A 26105-nucleotide genomic window follows, 5' to 3' on the forward strand; every position below is an offset into this window, starting at 1 on the left:
AAAAACACATAGGATATCCATACCCGTAGGTAAGCGGTGAATCCCCGACTACAATGCATCGACTCCTATATGTTTCGACAGAACACCCAACCTTGCCACCTGATGACCCCATGAGAGTCGGTAAACAAGTCAAAGTGTAATTCTAGCACATAGAGTCTCAATGTTGTCCCGGGTCATAAGGACTAATGGTGTACAACCATAAACTAGGACTTTTCCACTCGATAAGTGAGAACCACTTGGAAAGTCCTTTAATGGAGGGTTGTTCAGTGCACTCTACCAGGAGCACCTATCTGCATGCTCGGACATCACAATGTCCCCTACCAATGAAACATGGTACTCACATCGCAGATACTAGTCTCAAGCTCGAGCGGCCTATATCCTTCTTAGCGGCGGCTGAATCGACTAGGAACCGTTTAGAATATACAGTATTCCAAATATGAGTTTCATGATACTCATCATATGAGCATCTCATATTCTTTCTACTATTTGTATATTCAAGGGCTTTATCTATGCAACTAGCATGGGTATACAGATAAAGATGTGCCAAAACAATAATTTCAAATATTATTAAAATAAAGACTGTTTATACATAGAGTTTCATTGTGAACACTCGGCCAACACTTGGCTCGACGTGCACCTACTCTAACAACTTATGCTTTCCAGTCGGAACAATCCTTGAAGGACATTGACTTTGAGCTACAGCGCAAGAGGCAACTACACCAAAGTAATAATCAGCCTAACAAGAAGCCATACACGGGTCTTCCTAGACTTCAAGGGCCTCAAAAGCCCCAAGGTCCAGTCAAGAAGCCAGCACCACCAAAGCCAAAGAATCCTGGAGCACCGAAGCCTGCCGAGAGGCAACCATGCAAAGTGTGCAACCGTCTACATCTTGGAAAATGTGAATGGGGATCATTTAAATGTTTCTACTGCAAGGAGGATGGACACAAAGCTATTGAATGCCCCAAGAGGAAAGCAGCTACTACGGCACGAGCTTATGTTATGAATGCCGAGAAAGCTGAGGAAGAGGCAGACACTACACTCATCACGGGTAATATAGTCATTTAGCATTTTTATATTGCTTATTATTGCATGAAATGTAAAATTGGTTATTAGAATTGATTTGGGAACCAAATCTAACCTAGTGGAAATTAGGTTGCATGTCCTACTTAGTTGAAATTAAGTTACGATTTTAGAAACCATGGAAAATAATATTGATTTTTTGCCTTATTTTATGTAAAGGATGACTTAACTCCAAATAAAAAGTTTAGGGCCAAAAATTAAAAAAAAAAATCATAATACCGGGGATTTGGGAGAATTTCAAAATTTTGGGATTTAAATTGTAATTTTCAAAAAGTTAAAGGACCAAAATGTAATTACCGAATTATTAAGGGCCATGAATGTAATTTTCAAAATTTTCAAGGGCTAAAATGAAAATTTTTGAAAAATAGAAGGGTCATAATGCAATTTTTTCAAGAAATGTTTAAGTTCAACACGCAATCTACGTACAACTTTGGGAATTAATGATAATAAAATCCTTAAGTTTCAACACGAAAAGATTTAAAAGACATCTTTCACCGCAGGGAGGATCATCATTCTAGGTGTAGCTACCTATGAATTGCTAGACTCAGGAGCTACACATTCTTTTATATCTGAAACCTTCATCAAAAGACTGAAAATTACTCCTCAAGATATGGGTTTGGGTTTCAAAGTTTCTCTCCCATCCGGTGACCAAATGCTCACGTATAAGATTGTTAAGAATCTGGAGCTTCGTTTATTCAATGATGTGGTTCGGGCAGATCTTATTGTGCTTCCTATGCCTGAATTCGATATCATACTTGGGATGGATTGGCTATCAGCGAATGGAGCTTCGATTGATTTCCGTCAGCGATCGGTATCTATTAGGCCACCTAGTGGTAAACATTTTGTCTTCGAGGCGGCAAGAAACAAACAAATGCCGCACATTATCTCTTGTCTATGTGCGAGGAAGCTTATCAAGCGTGGATGCCAAGCTTATCTAGCATGTGTCACTACTGCACATGAATCTATCAGTCAAAAATTAGAAGATGTTGATATTGTGAGAGATTTTCCTAGCGTCTTTCCCGAGGACGTTTCTGGTATTCCACCTGATCGTGAAGTGGAATTCTCTATTGATCTTATGCCGGGCACCGTTCCTATATCTAAAGCACCTTATCTTCTAGCACCCGCTGAAATGAAAGAATTGAAAGATCAAATCCAAGAATTGCTAGACAAGGGTTTCATTCGCCCTAGTTATTCTCCATGGGGCGCACCGGTGTTATTTGTGAAAAAGAAATATGGTAGTATGCGTCTTTGCATCGATTACTGAGAGCTTAATAAGGTCACTATCAAAAACAAGTATCTACTGCCAAGAATTGAAGATTTATTCGATCAGTTACAAGGAGCATCGATATTTTCTAAGATTGATCTTCGATCTGGGTACCATCAGTTGAAAGTAAAAGAGTCAGATGTCCACAAGACAACATTTCGCAGGAGATATGGGCACTATGAGTTTATGGTCATGCCATTTGGGTTGACCAATGTGCCAGCGATCTTCATGGATCTCATGAAATCAGTTTATTATTGTCTTCATTGACGACATATTGATCTATTCCAAGAGCAGAGATGAGCATAACCGTCACTTGAGGATCGCACTGCAGATACTGCAAGACAGGAAGCTATATGCAAAGTTCAGTAAGTGCGAGTTTTGGCTTGATAGAGTGGCGTTCTTAGGCCACATCATTTCTAGTGATGGCGTGGAAGTTGACCCGAGTAAAGTTGAGGCATTGAAAGAGTGGCCAGTACCAAAGAGTGTTATTGAGATTCGCAGTTTCTTGGGACTAGCTGGCTATTATCGCAAGATTATTCATGGGTTCTCATCTATAGCGGTACCTATGACCGCTTTGACAAAGAAGAATGCCAAGTTTGTTTGGGGATCCGAATGTCAAGACAGTTTCGACAAGTTAAAGCAAGCCTTGATTTCAGCACTTGTGTTATCTATGCCATCAGGGCAAGGGGAGTACATTCTGTATACCGACGCTTCTAAACTTGGATTGGGCGCAGTTCTAATGCAAAATGAACGAGTTATAGCCTATGCGTCGAGACAGTTGAAGATTCACGAGAAAAACTACCCTACTCATGATCTTGAGCTTGCGGCAGTAGTCTTTGCACTAAAGATTTGGAGACACTACCTCTATGGGGAGAAGTGCAAGATATTCACCGACCATAAAAGTTTGAAATACTTCTTCACCCAAAAGGATCTGAATATGAGACAGCACAGATGGCTTGAGTTAGTAAAGGATTATGATTGTGACATTAGCTACCATCCGGGAAAAGCTAGTGTAGTGGCAGACGAATTGAGTAGAAAAGCAGCAGTTATCACTCATCTATCACTCCAAAGACCGTTGCAGTCCGAGATACAGCGGTTTGAGCTTACAGTGTATGTTAGGGGTGAGGTCCCTAATCTTGCCACATTATCTGTACAGACGACCTTGAGAGATAGAATTCGTGATGGGCAGTGCACTGATGAACAGTTGCAAAAGTGGAGAGCTAGAGATGAAGCCGAGGGTCGGAAATTATATTCAGAGGTGGATGGTATAGTTCGTTATCGAGATCGGTTATGGGTTCCTAGTGACGATTCTTTGAGAGATCTTATTATGAAGGAAGCTCATGACACACCTTATTCCATTCACCCGGGTAGCACGAAAATGTACAAAGATTTGCAGTTGCTATATTGGTGGCCAGGCATGAAGAGAGACATTCTGAAATTTATATCCGAGTGTTTGACTTGCTAACAAGTTAAAGCAGAGCATCAAAGACCAGCGGGGAAATTGAAGCCACTCCCTATTCCAGAGAAGAAATGGGAAAATGTCACCATGGACTTTGTTGTGAGATTGCCAAAGACAGTTAAGGGATTCAATGCTATATGAGTGATAGTTGATCGTCTTACTAAATCAGCGCATTTTCTACCTATCAAGACAACTTTCACCATGATTCAGTACGCCGACTTGTATATTCGAGAGATAGTTCGTCTGCATGGGATTCATGTATCCATTGTCTCTGACAGAGTTCCGAGATTCACGTCATCTTTCTGGAAAAGTTTACATGCAGCGATGGGGACCAAGTTAGTATTCAGTACAACATTTCATCCTCAAACCGATGGACAGTCAGAAAGAGTTATACAGATTTTGGAAGATCTACTTCGAGCATGTGTTATTGATTTCCAAGGCAGTTGGGAACACAAATTACCTCTAGTGGAGTTAACCTACAATAATAGCTATCAATCATCAATCGGGATGGCTCCTTTTGAGGCACTTTATGGAAGGAAATGTAGATCTCCTATTCATTGGGACGAGGTCGGGGAAAGAAGAGATATTGGTCCGGATGTGATTGAAGAGACTACCGAACTTATAGTCAAAATTCATGATAGAATGAAGACGGCGCAAATTCGACAAAAGAGTTATGCAGACAAACGACGGAGGGACTTAGAGTTTGAAGTGGGAGATCATGTATTTGTGAAAATAGCACCCATGAAGGGTGTTATGCGCTTTGGCAAAAAAGGGAAGCTAAGCCCAAGATTTATAGGTCCGTTTGAGATTTTGGAGAGGGTTGGGACACTAGCTTATAGAGCGGCATTGCCACCAGCGCTTGAGGAGTTCATAATGTGTTCCATATTTCGATGCTGCAGAAGTACATGTCGAACCCGTCACATGTACTAAATTATGAACCTCTTCAATTAACTCCAAATATGACATATGAAGAAAGACATGTTCAGATCTTAGCAAGGCAAGAAAGAAGATTGCGAAACAAAGTCATTCTAATGGTCAAGGTCAAGTGGCTGAATCACTCGGAAGATGAAGCTACTTGGGAAACCGAGAGAGACTTGAAGAGTTGCTATCCTGATCTATTCGGTAAGTTCTAATTTCGAGGACGAAATTTTATTTAAGGGAAGGAGGAATTGTAAGGTCCAAAATTAAAACGACGTAATCCAACTGCATGCGAATCTAGAAAATAATGGAAAATGAGTAATTAATTGATTTTAATTTCTACTTGATTATGTGACATACATGCTTACATGTTAAATATGATTTTTATTATCATCATGCATAAAATAATATTTTTAAGGAATATTCAAGTTGCGATTGAGGAACGGAGACCGAGGGCTGAAAAACGTAAAAGATTTTATTAAATAGTAATTTTTAATTATTTAAAATATGGTTGATGGTTTTTCATATTTTTTTGAAAATAATGGGTTTTGAGATGATTTTATACGCCGGGCGTAAATTTTATCGGTGTTGATTTTTCAACTAAAATATGAGCTTTTTGGCAACCCAGTTAATAAATTCACAAATTTATTTAAACAAAAAAATTTGTTAATATTCTATTTAAATCCTAATTAGACTAATGGGCTTAATTTAATGGCTAAATAGGTCTAGGCCTAATTAGCATACTAATTAGCTATTTATATTATATTAAAGCACAAAAAAACCCTACACCTAGCATCAACCCACACGGCCACACACTTCACAAATTCTGAAACTCTCCCCACAACCCTCAGACCCCACGGCGCACACACATCACAAGTTGTAGGAATTTTCGAAGGTTCAAGGTAAAAACTAGCCAAGGTTTTCTCCGTTCTTCGTCGTCAACGGTTTTTCGTGCGTTTAAAACGCAAAGGCACGTCATACATCTCCTTTTCTCTTCTATCACATCGTATTATAGTTTAAATTATATTTGAATGAAAAGCATGAGAATTTTATGAATATTTTCGAAATATTGCACGTACATGAGGCAAACTTGTGAATTGTTGTTCCAAAAACATGTTTAATATGTGTTGAGGGGCTGCCATGATTTAGGTAATGATCAAGCATGATTTACACGTCCCAAGGGGTCCTAGATCACACATGAAAAGGCTGCACAAAAGGAATTATAAACGGAAGCCGTAGGCCTAAGTATGGAGAGAAACCGTGAGTTTGCTTTGGTGTGTCAAGGTGCAAGGTTTTTATGCATGAGGCTATGTGGCTCGACCAAGGCTGGTTCAGGGGCAGAGGTGGTCTAGGTCTAGGGCTGGGTTGGGTCCTAGGGTGGCTAGGGTTCGAGCCATGGGCTGTACAGGAACTGGTCGGGAAAGTTAGGGCCTAGCGGCTGGTCTGGGGGCAAGCTAGGTGGTCTAGATGGTGCCTTAGGAAGGTCCAGTGAAGGTTAGGAAGGGCGGGGCTCGGTGGTAGCCTGGGTAAGAACCTCCACGAAATTATAGCAGCAGGAACGTGTGGAAGGCTTGGGGGCGAGGCTGCTGTCCTTTGGTTCAGGGGCTTCGCTGCTTGGGTTCAGGGCTTGGGTCGGTCTTGGTCGAGTCTGGGCGTGGTCCAGGGTCAGTGAGGGTCAGAGGTGGTCACTGGTTAAGGGGCTGGAAGAGTCCTAGTGGCACTAGGAAATTATAGGCGCAAGAATCTCCATGAGCGTAGGATCTGTAGTCAGGTTCCAGCATGTTTTTGGTCGGGCCAGGGCTTGTTTTCGGGCTGGGCTTTGTCAGTAGGGTCTGTAGGTGGGTTGGCTAGGTTTTGGCTCGAGGTAGCTCGGGTGTGGCTCGAGTAGATTAGGAGATGGCTCGGTGTGTTTGATAAGGTGTCAAAAACGAAAATTAAAGAACAAAAACTGAATCCATGGGTCCACGGGGTGGCTCATGACTTAAAAGGGTAGAATAAATCATAAAAATGTTATGTTAAAAATTTGGGATCAAAATAACGAGTTTTGGATTTATTCGGTATTTTATAGCCGCACGGAACACTAATTGACGAGTTAATTGAAACGCCTAGTTTTAAGCTTTATAAAATTATGAAAAATTAGGTTTAAGCTTAAATAATTATTATAAGTCTTTAATTTGAGAATTTTATATTAAGGTTTGGGTTAATTCGAGATTAAAGCGCATTAATACGTCACATTTAAGGATTAATTTAAAAGTCATCGATTTAAGTCAAATAAAATTAGGAGAAAATTCATGTGAGCTTAAATAATTATTTGGAATATGTTAGAGTCAATGAAATTAAGAAAACCAAAAAACGAGAAATTTTACGTCTAGGGGTAAAACGGTCTTTTTACACCTAAAAATTAGTAGACGTCATGGCAGTGCTCTAAATGTTATTTTTATGATATTATGATTATTTTTAAATGTTTATGAAATGTTCATGATTAAATAATGATTTTTTTAAATTTCAATTTGATTTTTATGTTTTAAGATCGACATTTAAAAGACATGTTGCATGCTTGGTTTTAAAAAAAAAATGTGATGTTATGCATGATTTTTGTAAAGTAATGAGAATGTTAAACGTTGAAGGAAGTGAAGTAATTGTGACTAATTCGATAATGTTGGAGATATCGTGAGGGTTATGGTCCCAGTGGGAGCCCAACGATCGTATTTCCATCATTACGAATATGTGGTAACGATTTTGTGGTAACGGTAAGAATGAAAATATCGTGTGGGGAAAAGTCCCCCGAGGGAACCCATTTGTGTGAAAAGGCCCAGAGGGAACCCCGACGATCGTATTTCTATTCAATGAGGATAGGCCAAGGCCCAGTTGACCGGTGAGAGTGTCGCTGGAGTTCTCGCCGCCCAGTTTTGTGGTTACATGTAGATGGATCCATCGACTTTTGAGGTTTATGTCATGATGAGGAAAGTCACAATTAACGATCTGAATTCAGCAAAAGAAAAGGAAAAATGTTTATGATCATGAAAAATGTTTATGTTATGTCATGTTGAGGAAAAAGGAAAGTTAAAGTTTATGTTTACATGTCATGAAATGTTATTTTTACATAAAAATATTTTCAGTGTTGCATGTGGTTTTATACGTATTATTTTTATAAAGATTATGGTGTGTTGAGTCTTTAGACTCACTAGGTGTGATGGATGCAGGTGAGGTTGAGGGAGGTCTTGATGGGTGATTGCACTGGACTGAAGGCGCACACAACCCGAGGACCAGCGCTTCTACTTTTTCCGCATTTATGATTCATGAGTTACGTCAAAGATTTTAAGATTATTTATTTATGCTTTTGAGAGATTTTTGAGAGGTTTAGTATGTGCTATACTTTTCAAATTTATTGCTTTTTAGGTTGGTTAACTTTTGACATTTCATTTGATTTTTAAAATGCTAGTTGGTTGATGTTTTATTTTGAAAGGGTAAATATTTTATAAAAATATTTTCATGTGGTATATGTAAAGGGCCGAAAATCGTGTGTTAAAAAAAAAAATTCTCACATTTTAAGCAAAAATAAAGACAGACGTTTCAGAAACGTTGAAGGCAGTGAAGTAATTGTGACTAATACGATGATATGTTGGAAATTTCGTGAGGGTTATGGTCCTAGTGGGAGCCCAACGATCGTGTTTCCTTGGATACTGATATGAATATGTATATGTATACGATGAAATGTTAATACGTAAGGCCAAAGCCCAGTTGACCGGTTAGAGTGTTGCTGGTGTCCCCGCCGTCCAGTACTGTGGTTACATGTAGATGGATCCATCGCCCAACACGTAGACGTAGACGTAGATGAACACGAAAGTCACAATTAACGATCTGAATTCAATGAAAGGAAAAAAGAATACGTATATGTTGATGATAATGTGAATATGTATAGGTTGATGATGATATGAATATGATGAATATGAATATGTTTATGATGTTACGAAAAAGTTTATGAAAATGTTTATGTTTAAACTTGATGCATCATTATGAAAATGTTTTTATTTAAAGTTTATGCATCATGAATATGTTTATGAAAATTTTCATGTTCAAGTTTATGCATCTTCAAGAAAATGATATTTTAAGAACAAGTATTTTTCAGTGTTGTAAGTGATATGTATACGTATTACTTGTTATCAAGATTATGGTGTGTTGAGTCTTTAGACTCACTAGGTGTGATTGATGCATGTGTTTATGATAATAATGTTAATGGAGGTCTTGATGGTTGACTTTGCTGGACTGAAGGTGCACATAACCCGAGGACCGACACTAGTTTTTCGCACTAGTTATGATTATAATTTATGTTAAGAATATTTTTACGATGATTTATTTATGAATGGTTTTTTGAGAGGTTATAGTATGAGCTATACTTTTCAAATGTTATTTTTAGGTTTAGTAAAATGTTGGATAATTTTTTGCTAAATTATTTCCTTTGATTTTCAAATTATAGTTGTTCGATTTGTTTAAAAATGATGTCAAAAATATTTTATGGTTCAGCCGATGCTATGTGAGGTTTGAAAAAAAAAATCTTGTACTTTTTAAGAAAACGAATAGCAGCATTTCAGTTGGTATCAGAGCAATGGTTCTATAAAGGGTTGTGTCACCATCAGTGTCGGGAAGCTCAGTTGTCAAGCTCAATCTGTAAGTTTTACATGCTTTATATGATTTATATGATGTTACTTGCATGACTACATGAATTATATGTTTACGTCACATGTTTAATAGCTTTATGATAATATATGATTTATATGATTTAGAATTTTTATACGTGATACGATATGAAATAAGAAATTATTTGATTTCAACGCGTGTTGTCTTTGTGGTGGAATTGGACTATGTTTATTTTTGGGTTTTAGTATTGACGTTCTACTTTTGGGCCATAAGTTGATCATGAATATTATGAATGCTTTTGGGACACGTAAATTTTTTAAGAAAGTACTGATGACTCGTGGGTACTAGCTGAATTAATTTTTGGGAATTACTCATAAGTAATAATGATTCGAAGACTGCAATTATCTTTGGAAGTAAGAAAATGTATAAATTGAGATTTTAAGCTTTGATAAAAGGTAAGATTGGTTATGAGAATTGATTTTGGGAAAAAAAAGTTTAAATTTATCGAAATTATGTTATGGAAAACCGGTAGAAGGAAAATAAGAATGCCAAAAACTTATGGGTTAATCATAGGATTTTTGAAATTAAGGACCAATTAGGATAATTTTTGAGGAAATTAAAAATTAATTTTGCAATTGTTAAGGAATTTGGAGACTGGTTTAGCAATAAGTACGAATTAAATGGTTTAAATGATAAGAATTTTTCGATAATTTAGACTTTTAAGAACATTTGGAACCTTGAGATATCTTGGGTTATAACGTTATAAGTGATGTTAATCAAGGGTATTATGTGATGAATCAATATTAAGCTTGAAAATCTAAGAATTTGTAGGTATGTTTGGGATTTTAAGATTGAAATTTGATATGTTGATAATATTTTGGGTATAATATAAGGAAAGTAATATACGATAAGTATGGTTATCCATCTTTTAATATTGGTAATTGTAAGAAAAGTTGAAATTTGAGGGTATAATAGTAACAACACTAAGTCATTATGGGTCTTTTTAAGTTGCAATTCATAAATAAGGATTTAGAAGGAAAATTTAATTGGGATCAAGGAGACGTAAGGACATTCTAAAACTTAAGTTTTATCAGAGTAAGTGTAGAGCCCAAAATCAGTAAACGTAAAACCCATGAATTATATAATTGTCAGATCATTTATTTAATTCTAAAATGATTTTAGTGGTGCATGTTTTATGAAAATGCATTATTTTAAATTATTTATGTTTATGTGATGCACGTTAAAATATTTTGCAAGTTTCATGTTTCAGGCGATTATTCGAGGCGGAATCGAGGAAAAGATCGGCGACGATTTTGGCAAAATTTTAATGCGTTATTTTATTTTAAGTTAAGGGTGAGGCATTTCAATTAATTTATGAAGTGTTAGTATTTTAAAACCTAAATTATTTATTTAGTGATTTTATGAATTGAAAACTTTTAAAGATTTAGAACTTGTGCATTTTATTTTAAATAGGAGATTTTATTTAAAGTTAAGGGAATGTTAGCATTTTAATTAAGTTGTTAATTGTTTAATTAAGCCAATTGTATTCAACTAAATTTTACCTAAACTCACGCACACACACATTAACAAACAACACACACCTACACAATTCATTTCACCATTTTAAAAGAAATATTAGGGTTCTTGAAGAGGAGAGCAGCCGCCCCTTCCCTTGTCCATTTCCAGCTAACTTTCGTTGGTTTTTGTGTAAGAAATCGAGCCACAATCGTCCCGGATCAATACTCGCGCCATCTCCGCTACGGTGTCGTCGTTTCGGTAACGTTAAAGAATTTAAGGCACATATATTCTATTTTTTTCCTGCGTCGATCATGTCATAGTATGTGTTGCGTTGTTTTACGCTTAAAAATCCATGTGTGATGTGCAAAGTTTGAGCAGAAACATGTTGGATCGATTTTGAAACGTTTTTGGATCTAAAAATTCGTAATTTATTGTTCTTTTAAATACTGAGATTTTTTGGTAGCGTTTTTGGTAAAACGTTCAACACAAAAATCGTAGAACTTTTTGATACCTTCGATTTGATATAAAATTTGAAATATTTGGATAAACATTGAGTGAGTTATGGCGTTTTTAGTGAGACTGCTCAAGCTGCGTTTTTCTGAAAATATGTTATTGACGAATTCTTGAAGTTTTATTGTTGCAGGCTTCGTTGGGGATCGTGATGTGATCGTTGCTGCATCTAGTTATGATTGTTATGATGTTAGGTTGGTATTTGGTGCATCGGTTACTGTCGTTAGGCACTTGAATTCATTAGACATCATAGGAAATGATTTTGATGTCAAACCTTGTGTTCTTGAACTATATGTTGTCATAGGATGTAAGTCATTGGTTTGGGGTGTTTACTTGGGTTTGTTGCAATGTCATAACGTCCTAGGATGGGTCTTGGAACGGTGATTCTTGGTTCATTCGGTTTTATAGGGAGAAATAGGCATCGTGTAAAGTTTTCCCCGTAAGTTCGATTTTCCTGAGGCTACATGGACCTGCACACGGACTTTTACACGGGGTCCGTGCCTTTGTTTTAATTGGTGTCTTTTTCCAGTAGGTACACAGATGTCTAGCCGGACCCTGACACGGGGTTCGTGCCTTTGTTCCTTCCGAAGGGTCGTTTCACAGTGTCTACACGGACCCCTACACGGACCTAGGCACGGGGTCCATGCCTTCATCCTTCTTCACGACACATTTCACAGTACTTACGCGGACCCGGGGCCGGACCTGGGAACGGGGTCCGTGTACTTCAGTTTTTTAGAAAAATATTATTGAATTCTTTAAGGTTTGACGTCTTAGGGTAGAGTACTGATTAACAAGGTAGAGTAAAGGGAATTTTAGAACGTCCTAAGGAAATGAATAAGCTCGAGTGTAAGCATGGTTATTACGTCTAAGCTATGAAGTATAAGTGCTTGAATTCATGTTAGTATGTGCACCAGTGGCCCCAAGCGAGATCCAACGAATCCCTCAACGCCCAGTAAGTATGTTGACGTGCAAAAAGAAAGTATTTTTAAATTTTTGAGTTATGTTAAATGTCTTGTGATCAAACTATGAACGGGTTTGGAAGCCGGATAACGTGTCCGGGGACCCCTCCAACTATGAACGGGTTTGGAAGTCGGTGAACGTGGCCGAGGACCACTCCATCCCGGTAAAGCATGAACAGGTTTAGATCAGGATTGGAAAGCGGTAAAGCATGACCAGAGACCAATCCACCCGTTAAATTATGAACGGGGATCTCATGTATGTGGCAGTGAATTTTCCTTGTCAGACCAGTACTGTGGTTTAGTTTGATCAGACAATTTTATGTATGGGTCACACGCTTTGAAACAGACCTCTATGCAAAATTATGTTATGTATGCCCAAGTATGTAAAATGCAAGTATGTTTACGAAAGTTTTATGACCATGACACGTCTATGTTACGGTATTATGTTCAAGTTCCAAGTACGTTCATGTTGTCAAGTTCAAGTTCATGTTTCTAGTATGTACGTCCTATTTTGAAGATGCATGTGGTTTTATTACGTAGTACTTGATACTCTCCAGTTTATACGTGTTGATTCTTTAGACTCACTAGACTTGATCGATGCAAGTGAGGATGACTTTGAGGAGACGAGGGGTGGGGACCAAGGTGCAGGCTTGGACTGAGTAGGAGGCTAGATCCGAGGACCACCCATGTTTTATGTTTTTAAGTTTTTAAGAATGAAAATTTTAATACTTTGATTTCACGTTTTGGCTTACGATGTTTAAACAAGTATTTTCTTTAGCAAAATTTATTTGTGAGCTCTTGTATCGCAAATACTTTTGGATGGGCAGTTTAATTGTGATCACACTTTGAAGTTTATTTTTATTTAAGAAAATTTTCAATTTTTTCGCCAATTTTAAGTAGTTTAAAAGTACGGTACGTTACAGTTGGTATCAGAGCGGTGTTCTTGTAAAGGGTTATGCCTACTGCCAGTTGCAAGAAGCTCACGAAGTCACACCTCTGGTCTGTAAGTTGTAAGTTTTAAATTCTTTCATGTGTTACGCATTAATTCATGATTTCAGCATGCGCATATTTTAAAGTTCAAGTTACGTGCATCTTATGCTATTATCATTATGTTCATGCATGTGGGTTTACGTATTGGGTAAATTATTGGAACAGTATGCCTCCTAGATATATGGTTAACCGTGAAGCTAGGGATGAGGACAGAGAGGCTCGGACTGAGGAGAGGGTCGCTCCTCCTCGCCCACCCCAGACATGCAGGCACAGATGTTTGCAGGCATGCGCAATTCTTCATGCAGTTTGCGGGGAACCAGGCTGCAGCAGGAGGTGCAGGGGCGAGGCCCCGTCCAGAAGCAGTGTACGAGATATTCAGAAGGATGGATCCTAAAGAATTCTCGGGGACTACAGATCCGATGGTAGCAGAAGGATGGATTAAATCCATCGAGGTGATTTTTGACTTCATGGAGCTGCAGGACGAGGACAGGGTTAGGTGTGCCACTTTCCTTCTCTCAGGAGACGCCAGGCGTTGGTAGGAAAGTGCGTCAGTATCAGTTAACCTGCAGACTCTGACTTGGAACAATTTTAAAGCAGTGTTCTACTCCAAGTACTTCACTGAGGAAGTATGATCCAGGTTGACCAGGGAGTTCATGGCGCTGCGACAGGGAGACAGCAGCGTAGCAGAGTTTGTGAGAAAGTTTGAGAGGGGGTGTTACTTTGTGCCCCTAATAGCTAATGATGTCTGGGAAAAGCTGAGGCATTTTATGGATGGGTTGCTGCCGGTCTTGCGCCGTGACGTCCGAGTTGTTGGTCCTATTACTTATGCAGTTGCCGTGTCTAGAGCTTTGGTAGCAGAACAGGATCAGAGGGATATTGAGGCTGACAGACAGGGCAAGAGGCCCTATCAGGCTCCACAGCAACCACAACAGCAGCAACAGCGGCCTCAGTTTAAGAGGCCGTTCTAGGGGCCGCCAGGGAAGAAGCCATACCAGGGACCGCCGAAAGGCAAGGGTCCTATTCCGCAGCAAAAGGCTCCGCAGAGGCCCGGTAATTTCCCAGTGTGTCAGAAATGCAATCGCCAACATCCGGGGCAGTGTCTGTGGGGATTAGGGAAATGCTTTAAATGTGGAGCCAGTGACCACATGCTTAAGGACTGCCTACAGGGGGTGCAGCCGACCTAGGGAAGGGTGTTCGCCATGCATGCTCAGGAGGCGAACCCACACACGACACTTTTGACTGGTAATTTATGTAATTCAGTACAATATTAAATTTTTGTCTTGCATGTTTGTTTTGAATTGGGATTATTAGGATTTTAGTTGGCATTTTTGTGTGTTTTGTTGCATAAGGCTAATAATAGAACTTTGGGATATAATTTGTGTTGTTCTAACGTCTCTCAGGGAATATTTTCATTAAGAAATTAACCATTAAGGCCCTGATAGATTCAGAAGCCACTCACTCCTTTATCTCGGAGACATTCTCTAATCATTTAGACATCAAGTGTATCGGCCTTGACGTGAACTACTCGGTGACAGTCCCACCAGGGGAAGAACTGTTAGCTACCACTGTGGTTAGAGATATTGACCTAGAACTGCAAGGCCACCTAGTGTATGTCGATCTGATTGTGTTGCCGATGCCAGAATTTAATATTATTTTGGGAATGGACTTGCTGACAAAGAATAGAGTTTTGATCGATTTCCAGAAAAGGTCAGTGTTAGTAAGACCTTTAGGTATGGTGCAGTTTCTATTTGAACCAGACAGATGGAGAAGTTTCCCTTGCATGATTTCTTGCATGCAGGCGCGAAGACTCATTTCCAAGGTGTGTCAGGCTTTCTTGGCCAGCATCGTTTCAAGACCTGATGTACCCGCTCCGTCTCTATCAGATGTGCCAATAGTCAGGGACTTCCCGGACGTCTTTGTTTACGACGTCACAGGCCTTCCATCGGATAGAGAAGTGGAGTTTTCCATTGATCTTATGCCAGGCACAGTGCCAATCTCCAAGGCACCGTACCGATTAGCTCCAGCTGAGATGCTAGAACTCAAACAGCAAATTCAGGAGCTTCTTGACAAGGAATTTATTCGCCCTAGTTTCTCGCCATGAGGTGCTTTTTGTAAAGAAGAAGGATGGGNCTCATGGCGAGAAACTAGGGCGAATAAATTCCTTGTCAAGAAGCTCCTGAATTTGCTGTTTGAGTTCTAGCATCTCAGCTGGAGCTAATCGGTACGGTGCCTTGGAGATTGGCACTGTGCCTGGCATAAGATCAATGGAAAACTCCACTTCTCTATCCGATGGAAGGCCTGTGACGTCGTAAACAAAGACGTCCGGGAAGTCCCTGACTATTGGCACATCTGATAGAGACGGAGNTTGAATTCTGGTTAGAGAAGGTAGCGTTTTTGGGTCACATAGTGTCTAGCAGGGGTATTGAGGTGGATCCAGCAAAAGTGGTAGCTGTTAAGGAATGGATGGAGCCAAATAGTGTTTCAGAGATCCGCAGTTTTCTGGGTTAAGCCGGTTACTAACATAAGTTTATTCAAGGGTTTTCTTCGATACCAGTGCCACTCACTTCATTGACAAAGAAGAATGCTAAATTCATTTGGAGTGATGAGTGCTAGAAGAGCTTCGATACATTGAAGCAAGCTCTCATTTCAGCGCCAGTGTTAGCCATGCCATCTGGACAAGGCAAATTTGTGTTATATACCGATGCATCTAAGCTCAGGTTAGGCGCAGTATTGATGCAGCATGGTCGGGTCATAGCTTATGCTTCCAGACAGTTGAAGGTGCACGAGAAAAATTATCCGACTCACGATTTAGAACTAGCCGCCGTTGTCTTTGCATTAAAGATTTGGAGACACTACCTGTACGGCGAGAAATGTCAGATTTTCACCGACCACAAAAGTCTCAAGTATTTATTCACGTAGAAAAAACTGAATATGAGACAGAGACGGTGGTTAGAGCTGGTAAAATATTACGACTGTGAAATTAGCTACCATCCGGGAAAGGCTAACGTTGTCGCAGACGCTTTGAGCAGAAAAGTGGCAGTTGTAGCACAGTTGTCAGTGCAGAGACCTCTTCAGTCTGAGATTCAGAGGTTTGGCCTGGAGGTTTATTGTAAGGGCAGAGCTCCGAGGCTGTCTAATCTGATAGTCCAATCTTCTTTGCTAGATTGTATCCGAGTAGGTCAGTCTTCAGATGAGCAGTTGTAGAAATAAAGACTGAAGGATGAAACTAAGGGCAGTGTGCTCTACACAGTGTCAGATGGTATTGTGAGATACAGAGATAAAACGCGGGTGCCTAATGTTGATTCCATAAGAGAGGATATCCTGTCAGAGGCACATGCATCTCCGTATTACATCCATCCCGGAGGTATCAAGATGTACAAGGATCTACAGACTTTGTCTTGGTGGCCAGGGATGAAGCGAGACATCCGCCGATTTGTGTCTGAATGCCTCACTTGTCAGCAGGTGAAGGCAGAACATCAGAGGCCAGCATGAATGCTTAAGCCACTCCCTATCCCCGAGTGGAAGTGGGAGAATATCACCATGGACTTCATCATTGGGTTGCCAAAGTCAATCAGAGGATTTAATGCCATTTGGGTTATAGTGGATCGACTTACTAAGTCAGCACACTTCTTGCCAGTGAAGACGACTTTCTCCATGACACAGTATGCGGAGCTCTATATCAGAGAGATAGTCCGGTTGCACGGAATCTCAGTTTTTATTGTGTCTTACAGGGACCCGAGGTTCACATCGTCTTTTTGGAAGAGCTTACACGCAGCCATGGGGACGAAGTTGCTTTTCAGTACAGCTTTTCACCCGCAGACAGATGGCCAGTCTGAGCGAGTGATTCAAATTTTGAAGGATTTGTTGCGAGCCTGTGTGATCGATTTTCATGGGAATTGGGAATCGAAACTACCTCTAGTGGAGTTTATCTACAATAACATTTTCCAAGCATCTATAGGTATGGCTCCCTACGAGGCTTTGTATGGGAGGAAGTGCAGATCACCGATTCATTGGGATGAAGTCGGTGAGAGATCAGAACTTGATCAAGAGATAGTTCAGCAGACAGCAGGTTTGGTGGTCAAGATCCGAGACAGGATGAAGACCGCACAAAGTCGTCAAAAGAGTTATGCTAATAAGAGGAGAATGGATCTCGAGTTTGCCATAGGAGATCACGTTTTCGTAAAAATAGCACCTATGAAGGGCGTTATGAGATTTGGGAAAAGAGGCAAGTTGAGTCCGAGGTTTATTGGACCGTTCGAGATTCTGGACAGGGTTGGGACACTAGCTTATCATGTAGCCCTACCGCCGAATCTGGCTGGTGTACACAATGTGTTCCACGTCTCAATGATGAGGAAATACCTAGCTAATCCTTCGCATGTTCTGAGCTATGATCCGTTGCAGCCTTCTCAAGATCTGTCATATGAGGAGAGACCTCTCCAAATCTTAGACAAACAGGAGCGTAGATTTCGGAACAAGGTGACGAAGCTGGTCAAAGTTCGGTGGCTAAATCAGCCAATAGAAAAGGCCACTTGGGAAACTGAAGCGGATATGAGAATTCGCTACCCGGAGTTGTTCGGTAAGATTTAATTTCGATAACGAAATTTATATAAGTGGGGGAGGAACTGTAGAGCTCAAAATCAGTACACGTAAAACCCATGCATTATTTAATTTTCAAATCATTTATTTAATTCTAAAATGATTTTAGTGGTGCATGTTTTATGAAAATGCATTATTTTAAATGATTTATGTTTATGTGATGCACGTTAAAATGTTTTGCAAATTTCATGTTTCAGGCAATTATTCGATGCGTAATCGAGAAAAATATCGGCGACGATTTTTGGCAAAATTTTAATGCTGATTTTATTTTAAGTTAAGGGTGGGGCATTTCAATTAATTTATGAAGTGTTAGTATTTTAAAACCTAAATTATTTATTTAGTGATTTTATGAATTGAAAACTTTTAAAGATTTAGAACTTGTGCATTTTATTTTAATTAGGAGATTTTATTTAAAGTTAAGGGAATGTTAGCATTTAATTAATTTGTTAATTGTGTAATTAAGGCAATTTTATTCCCTTAAATTTTACCTAAACTCACGCACACACACATTAACACACAAGACACACCTACACAATTCATTTCACCATTTTAAAAGAAATATCAGGGTTCTTGAAGAGGAGAGCAGCCGCCCCTTCCCTTGTCCATTTCAAGCAAACTTTCGTTGGTTTTTTTTGGAGAAATCGAGCCACAATCGTTCCGTATCAATCCTCGCGCCATCTCCGCTTCGGTGTCGTCGTTTCGGTAACGTTAAAGATTTAAAGGCACGCATATTCTATTTTTTCCTGCGTCGATCATGTCATAGTATGTGTTGCATTGTTTTACGCTTAAAAATTCATGTGTGATGTGCAAAGTTTGAGCAGAAACATGTTGGATCGATTTTGAAACGTTTTTGGATTTGTTGCAATGTCATAGCGTCCTAGGATGAGTCTTGGAACGTTGATTCTTGGTTCATTCGGTTTTATAGGGCGAAATAGGCATCGTGTAAAGTTTTCCCTGTAAGTTCGATTTCCTGAGGCTAAACGGACCTGCACACGGACCCTTACACGGGGTCTATGCCTTTGTTTTAATTGGTGTGTCTTTTTCTTGTAGGTACACGGATGTCTAGCCGGACCTTGACACAGGGTCCGTGCCTTTGTTCCTTCCGAAGGGTAGTTTCACAGTGTCTACACGGACCCCTATTCTTCACGACACATTTCATAATACCTACCCGGACCCGGGGCCGGACCTGGGCACGGGGTCCGTGTACTTCAATTTTTGGGAAAAATATTATTGAATGCTTTAAGGTTTGACGTCTTAGGGTAGAGTACTGACTAACAAGGTAGATTCAAGGGAATTTTAAAACGTCCTAAGGAAATGAATAAGCTCGAGTGTAAGTATGGTTATTACGTCTAAGCTATGAAGTATAATTGCTTGAATTCAAGTTAGTATATGCAGTAGTGGCCCCAAGCGAGATCCAACGAATCCCTCAATGCCCAGTAAGTATGTTGACGTGCAAAAAGAAAGTATTTTTAAATTTTTGAGGTTTGCTAAATGACTTGTGACCAAACTATGAACGGGTTTGGAACCCGGATAACGTGTCCAGGGATCTCTCCAACTATGAACGGGTTTGGAAGTCGGTGAACATGGCCGAGGATGTCTCCACCCCGGTAAAGCATGACCGGGTTTAGATCAGGATTGGAAAGCGGTAAAGCATGACCAGGGACCAATCCACCCGTTAAATTATGAACGGGGATCTCATGTATGTGGCAGTGAATTTTCCCTGTCAGCCAATTTTATGTATGGGTCACACGCTTTGAAACATGCCTCTACGCAAAATTATGTTATGTATGCCCAAGTATGTAAGATGCAAGTATGTTTACGAAAGTTTTATGACCATGGCACGTTATGTTACGCTATTATGTTCAAGTTCCAAGCACGTTCATGTTGTCAAGTTCAAGTTCATGTTTCTAGTATGTACGTCCTATTTTGAAGATGCATGTGGTTTTATTACGTAGTACTTGCTACTCTCCAGTTTATACGTGTTGAGTCTTTAGACTCACTAGATTTGATCGATGCAGTTAAGGATGAATTTGAGGAGACGAGGGGTGGGGACCAAGAATCAGGCTTGGATTGAGCAAGAGGCTAGACCCGAGGACCGCCCATGTTTTATGTTTTTAAGTTTTTAAGCATGAAAATTTTAATATTCTGATATCACGTTTTGTCTTACGATGTTTAAACAAGTATTTTCTTTAGCAAACTTTATTTGTGAGCTCTTGTATCGCAAATACTTTTGGATGGGCAGTTTAATTGTGATCACACTTTGAAGGTTATTTGTATTTACGAAAATTTTAAATTTTTCCGCAAATTTTAAGTAGTTTAAAAGTACGGTACGTTACAGTAAGCGCAGCGGAAGCGTGGATTTTGGGATATTAGAACTAAGTCTAAAATGTAGATTATTAAGGATAAGCGAATTTCGAGGACGAAATTCAATTTAATGGGGGAAGATTGTAACGCCCCGAAAAGTTAAAGGTCCACGCGAACCACATGTACGCAAGTTATTAAATTCTCTTGTATTTTAATTAATTGTTTTAATTGTATAAATTAATCATGTTGTGCATATTGACATGTTTAAAATATATTTTTCTACATGGTTCATTAAAATGTATTTTTAATGGATATTCGAGTTGCGATCGAGGAACGGAGACCGAGGGCTGAAAAATAGAAAATGTTTTTTATTTGTTAATTGTTTTTAATTATTTAAATTAAGGGTGATGCTTTTTCTTATTTTTGAAATAAGGGGTTTTGAGGTGATTTTATACGCCGGGACGTAATTTTTATCGGTGTTGGTTTTTCAATGAAAATACGAACGTTTTGGCAACCCGGCTAATAAATCCACAAATTTTATTAAACAAAATAATTTTAATATTTTAATCAAACACTAATGGGCTAATTGGGCCTAATTAACGTTGTTAATGGGCCTAAGCTAGTAATTAGAGTTTGGTTAGGATTTTAGCAATATTTAAAGTACTAATCACCCCCATTAAACCATATTACCTTACGGCCACACACCCACAATCAAATTACAAACTCTCCCCCACCACAATTACACGGCACACACCAATTTTTGAAGGGAAAAAAAGCATCAAACTCCTTCAAGGTTTCAAGGGTTCGTCAAACCTTCGTTCATCGAATCGTCAACGAGAATTCGTGCGTAAAATACGCAAAGGCACGACTTAATCTTCTTTTTTCTCATCTATCACAACATATTATATGTATAATGCATGTTTGCATGAAAAATATGAAACACTACCTTGTATTTTCGTTTTTATGGCTTATCTATATATAAATAAAAGCAGAGTTGTCTGTTATATTTACTAAGTTCTTCTAAAAATTTGTACTAAATAATGAAGTAAAAAAAGAAAAATTATTTCCTAATATATTTAATAATATTACAATTTTCGATAACAATAAAACAGGTTGTAATTTTAAAGTTTATTTTTGAAGTTCCCATATCTATTGGATAACACAATTTGAAATATTTGATAATTCATAATTAATTTGTAATTAATTAAAGTATGAAAATTAATAAAATTGTCGTAAAAAATATCAAATTCTTTTTCAAATTTCAGTTTTAAAATTGAATTTCTTGAAAATATAAATTTCACTTTTAATTTCAAATTTAAATCTAAATATCTTGAAAAAATAAATAGCATTCAAAGATTTGACATCGGTTCCATTACATGATTTAATATCTTGGTTCCTTCACACGGTTCGTACCAACGAGGTAGTACTGAATATAATTTGATTGAAAACAATTAATTTTGAAAATGATAATTCTAGAAAAAAAAAATCATTAATCTTAAAATAAGTGAACTGCAATAAATGATTGAAAACAATTAATTTTATGATATTTTTATTGATATTTTTGTAATAAAGAATGATATATTTTCTTTTTAAAAAAATTCAAAAGTGAATTGAAGAAATTTGAAAATATAAACTTCAATTATTGTTTGAATTGATTATATCAATTCCTTTATTAGTTTAAATTTGAATTTAATTCATTTTTATATCAATTTAAATGTAATATATGAATTATGTGTTTTTTATGTTCTTTATTCAAATTGAAACTGAACTCAATTGAAAACATAAACTATTTTTAAATCATTCAAAAATACATTTAGCCCTTAGACTCTGATTAGTTCGTTTATATGATCTACCAGCATATGGAAACTACAGAAAATTCAAGTTTAAATATATTTTTCATTATCAAAATTTTACTATTTTTTTCCATACATTTTATTTTTTGATTTAAGGGTATTATTTATATTTTCTTTATTTTATATGGTTCACACGCACACACACATATATATAAACAAAGTTTTTCGTCAAAAATAATATGTTATAAAAAAATATCATTATTAATGTATTCACATACCGCATAATTAAATGTGAATTGTTTGCAAATTATTTTTTAAATTTCAAATTTAAATTTGATCTTTTTTGAAATTACCAACTTAATTTAAGTATATGCATTGATTATATCATTCTATTTAATTTCGATTATGATTTTAAGTTGTGTGTTACTTTTATAGAATTTATGTTTACTACTCTCTATCATACTGAATAAAATATAAAAGCTTTTATATAATATTATGTTTTTCAATTTTTTTTAAAAGAGTGTCAGTAAATTATTGTTATTATTGTTATGTATAGAACTTTAAAATATGTATTTTAATAGAAATTTAATATAAATATTTTTAACATGTCCAAAAAATAATTACTTTTTTAATCAAAATTTATTCATATAATAAATGACAAAAAATTTGAATTTTTAAAAAAAATTTATTTATTCTTTAAAATTTGGATGAACAAATTAATATAAAATTTTTTAAATATTTTTATATTCTTTTTATTTATAGCAGTTCCACTTAACCAAGATAATAAGTCAATTTAACGACAAAATATTGTTATCATCATTTGAGCGTTATTTCAAATGACATTAATATTTTGATATAATAATTTTTCATAATAATATTCAAAATTTAAATATATTCATTATATTAAATCAATAATTTTAAATCATTATTCAAACATTAATACTTACTAATTTTAATCATTAATTATATAAAATAACACTTCGTGCATCGCACGGGTGAAATACTAGTTATGCATAAAACTAGAGTTTTCTTTTTTTAAAACTCTTCATAATGATGGACAAAGGGGCTGCCATGGTAGGGGTACTTGAAGGGATGTTTTTCCACATGTTTAAGAGTCCCTATGTGTATGTTTAAAGGCTGAAAAATATAGGACACTATTATGAACGAAAATTGTATGTTTTAGAGTCCTAGGGTACGGTTGAAGGGCTAGGTGTGTTTGGGGCTGGTAAGTTCGGTCCAGCAGCATGTCATGGGTTTGTTCTAGGTCCTAGGATGGATGGGTAGTATAAAGGCCCGTATTTCGTATTCATAATTTTGCGGAATTATTAAAAATTTTCGAAAAAAATAAATAACTTGCCCAATTTATAAAATAAACATGTAAATAATTTTAACTTTAAAATAACAGCGGAAGCAAATATTGTTTTCAAACAACAATTTAAAAATAATCCAACGTATTAAAACTGAGTTTGAATAATAAAAGGTGCATAAATTAAATCATGAGGTCCTCGGGTTTACTACTGCTGCCACAAGATCGCTCACTGGTCTACGCCCTCCGTCTCGACCTCATCAGTACCTACAACAATCAAGTCTAGTGAGTCTAAAGACTCAACATGTATATATCGTGAATAACAAGTAAATATATCATAAAATCGCTTGCAACGTAAAAATATAGTATCGTAAAGCGCATGGTGAAGATCGTATCATGAATAATTATAACAACGTGCATATCTTAAAATCATACGTAAAAGCTTTGCTCAATAGAACTCTGTCATGTCATATCATAATTTTCTGGTAGAGATAATGTTTCTAAGCAAGTGGCCCATAACATAACGTAAGCGCCTGATCAGACTAAACCACAGTATACTAGGCGGTAGAGATCAATCACAGCCCTTGGACTGGATGTCCGTACCCGTACATAATCATAACCGGTCGTAAGTCACCGGGTGGTGAGGTCCTCGGTTGTGCCTACCGACTTCCAAACCCATAAGCGTAAGGTGGCCACAAGACATATAGCATATATCTCAAAAATAAATATTTTATATTTTTATGCACGTAATATAATTATAACCTTATTTTTACCGGATGAGTTGGATCGCTCCCAGGCTCGCTGCGACTTAGTTCTAATATGTGACACATGCAAATAATTTTAACTTGACAAAAACTTAACAAATAAACCAAAAACGAGACGATTAGGACCTACAACTTGATTTTTATTCATGGCTTCGTACCAACCCGAACCAACATTAAACCGACGCTTAACGATGATTAAAAATACCCCAAAAATACTGAAAAACATGCATAAGAATTGCAAAACACGAAAATAGGTGAAAGGAATCCAAAAACATAAAACACTCTTCCGAGAGTCATTTTGGCACCATTCACCGTAAATTCTCGTACGACCCCTAAACTCGACCAAATCACAAACGGCCAAAAACATGACTTTCCTAACTCATTAAGGTAGTGTCCAGTCCAAGGCCATGGGCTAAAAGCCAACCACAACCCAAGCAAACACCTAGGACCGAAACTATACTCACACAAATCAGAAACAGAATTTTCGAGTGATGCTTGTGTTGCTGTTTTAAAAATCTGTTGGAACCATGAACCAAGCTTTGAAAAGATAGTTTGGTCACGTCCTAGACTTGATAAGGAAGGGTTCTAACTATGGCTACGGTCCTAGGACAGCCATGATTCGAACTCTCATCCCAAACAACCAAGAACAAAAAAAATCGTGACTCAATTCTGCAGCTTATGTAAAGTTTGCTGTCATTGCTTCATTCTTGAGTGTATAGACTGAACCAACTGACCCAACAACACCCTAACATACCCTAAATCATGCCTATAATCAGCTTTGAGAGCCTGGAACCGAAGCAACTACTCAAACCAACAAAATACAGCAGCCGTGAAGCACCATAAAAAAAAAACGAAAAGCTGAACAGATTTCTTTCAAGCTCTATGATGTCAAATTGCGTTGTGTAACTTGATATATGAACATATACTGTTTTAAAATAGCTAATATAACTTGATTGTAGAGCAAAGGAATAATATATACATGCCTGGAATTTGTTTTGACAAAAAAAACAAATCAATACAACGAATACGACGGAACGGAGTCGGAGATGGAACTTCTTTTCTATCCTATTTTTCTGCTGCTGTTCTCTCGATTTCAGCTGCTGTTTTTTTGATGTATTTCGAATGTGAGGGTGTAGGTTTGTAAGGCAATGAAGAGGAATGTTATAGGAGGTGTTAAAGGTGCCATAATATACAATAAGATGGGAGTTACAAGTCAAGAAGTTCAAGAATTTTGAAATGATTCCTTCCCTAGCTGCCGTTGGTTTTTTTTTTTTTTTTTGCTTCTCATTCCTACTGCACATTCACGTTACTTTTCTTAGATATTGGTTTGAGGAAAAAAATGATGTGGAGTATAGTATTTGAATTTACTACTACTTAGTGATTTAAAAATGGGAAATGAATACACCATGAATTGTAATTAGGAATGGTTTGAATGGAGAGTTATTAACTTTTGAATTATTTTAAATGTTGGACCCAAAATTATGATTACTAATTTGCATGGTATTTTATTGTTTAAATCTTGTATTTTAATTGCTTAAATTTTAGCACCCTCATTATATATTTTAGAGAATTTACACATTAAATTTAGGATAGATTATTGCATGGCATTCATGATCTCAAACTTAAATATTCAAATGCTATGATTAATTTCTTGAATATATTATACTAATTCATCACCATAAGTTTACATATTTTAATTTAAGCTTTAATTAAATATTAACCTAAAGAACTTATTTACCAATTTAGCTCTAATTAATTTATTAAATCCCAAAGACATTCTTTTTCTTTAAATTAAATCATTCATTGACTTAATTAAATTTAGGAATATCTTTCCTATTATTAATTTTATCTTAAATCTCCAAACTCCGGTCCGACCTCGCGTATTTACCCTGTAAAGATAAAACTAAACATCTTCTTTTAAAATAAATAAAACACTTCATATTTTCTTAAAATTCATTTTAATTAAATAATAGAAATTATGCATGGCTTATACGTAATCTGATTTT

The sequence above is a fragment of the Primulina huaijiensis genome, chromosome 9 (assembly GCF_012295235.1).
Source record: "Primulina huaijiensis isolate GDHJ02 chromosome 9, ASM1229523v2, whole genome shotgun sequence".
Taxonomy (NCBI): domain Eukaryota; kingdom Viridiplantae; phylum Streptophyta; class Magnoliopsida; order Lamiales; family Gesneriaceae; genus Primulina; species Primulina huaijiensis.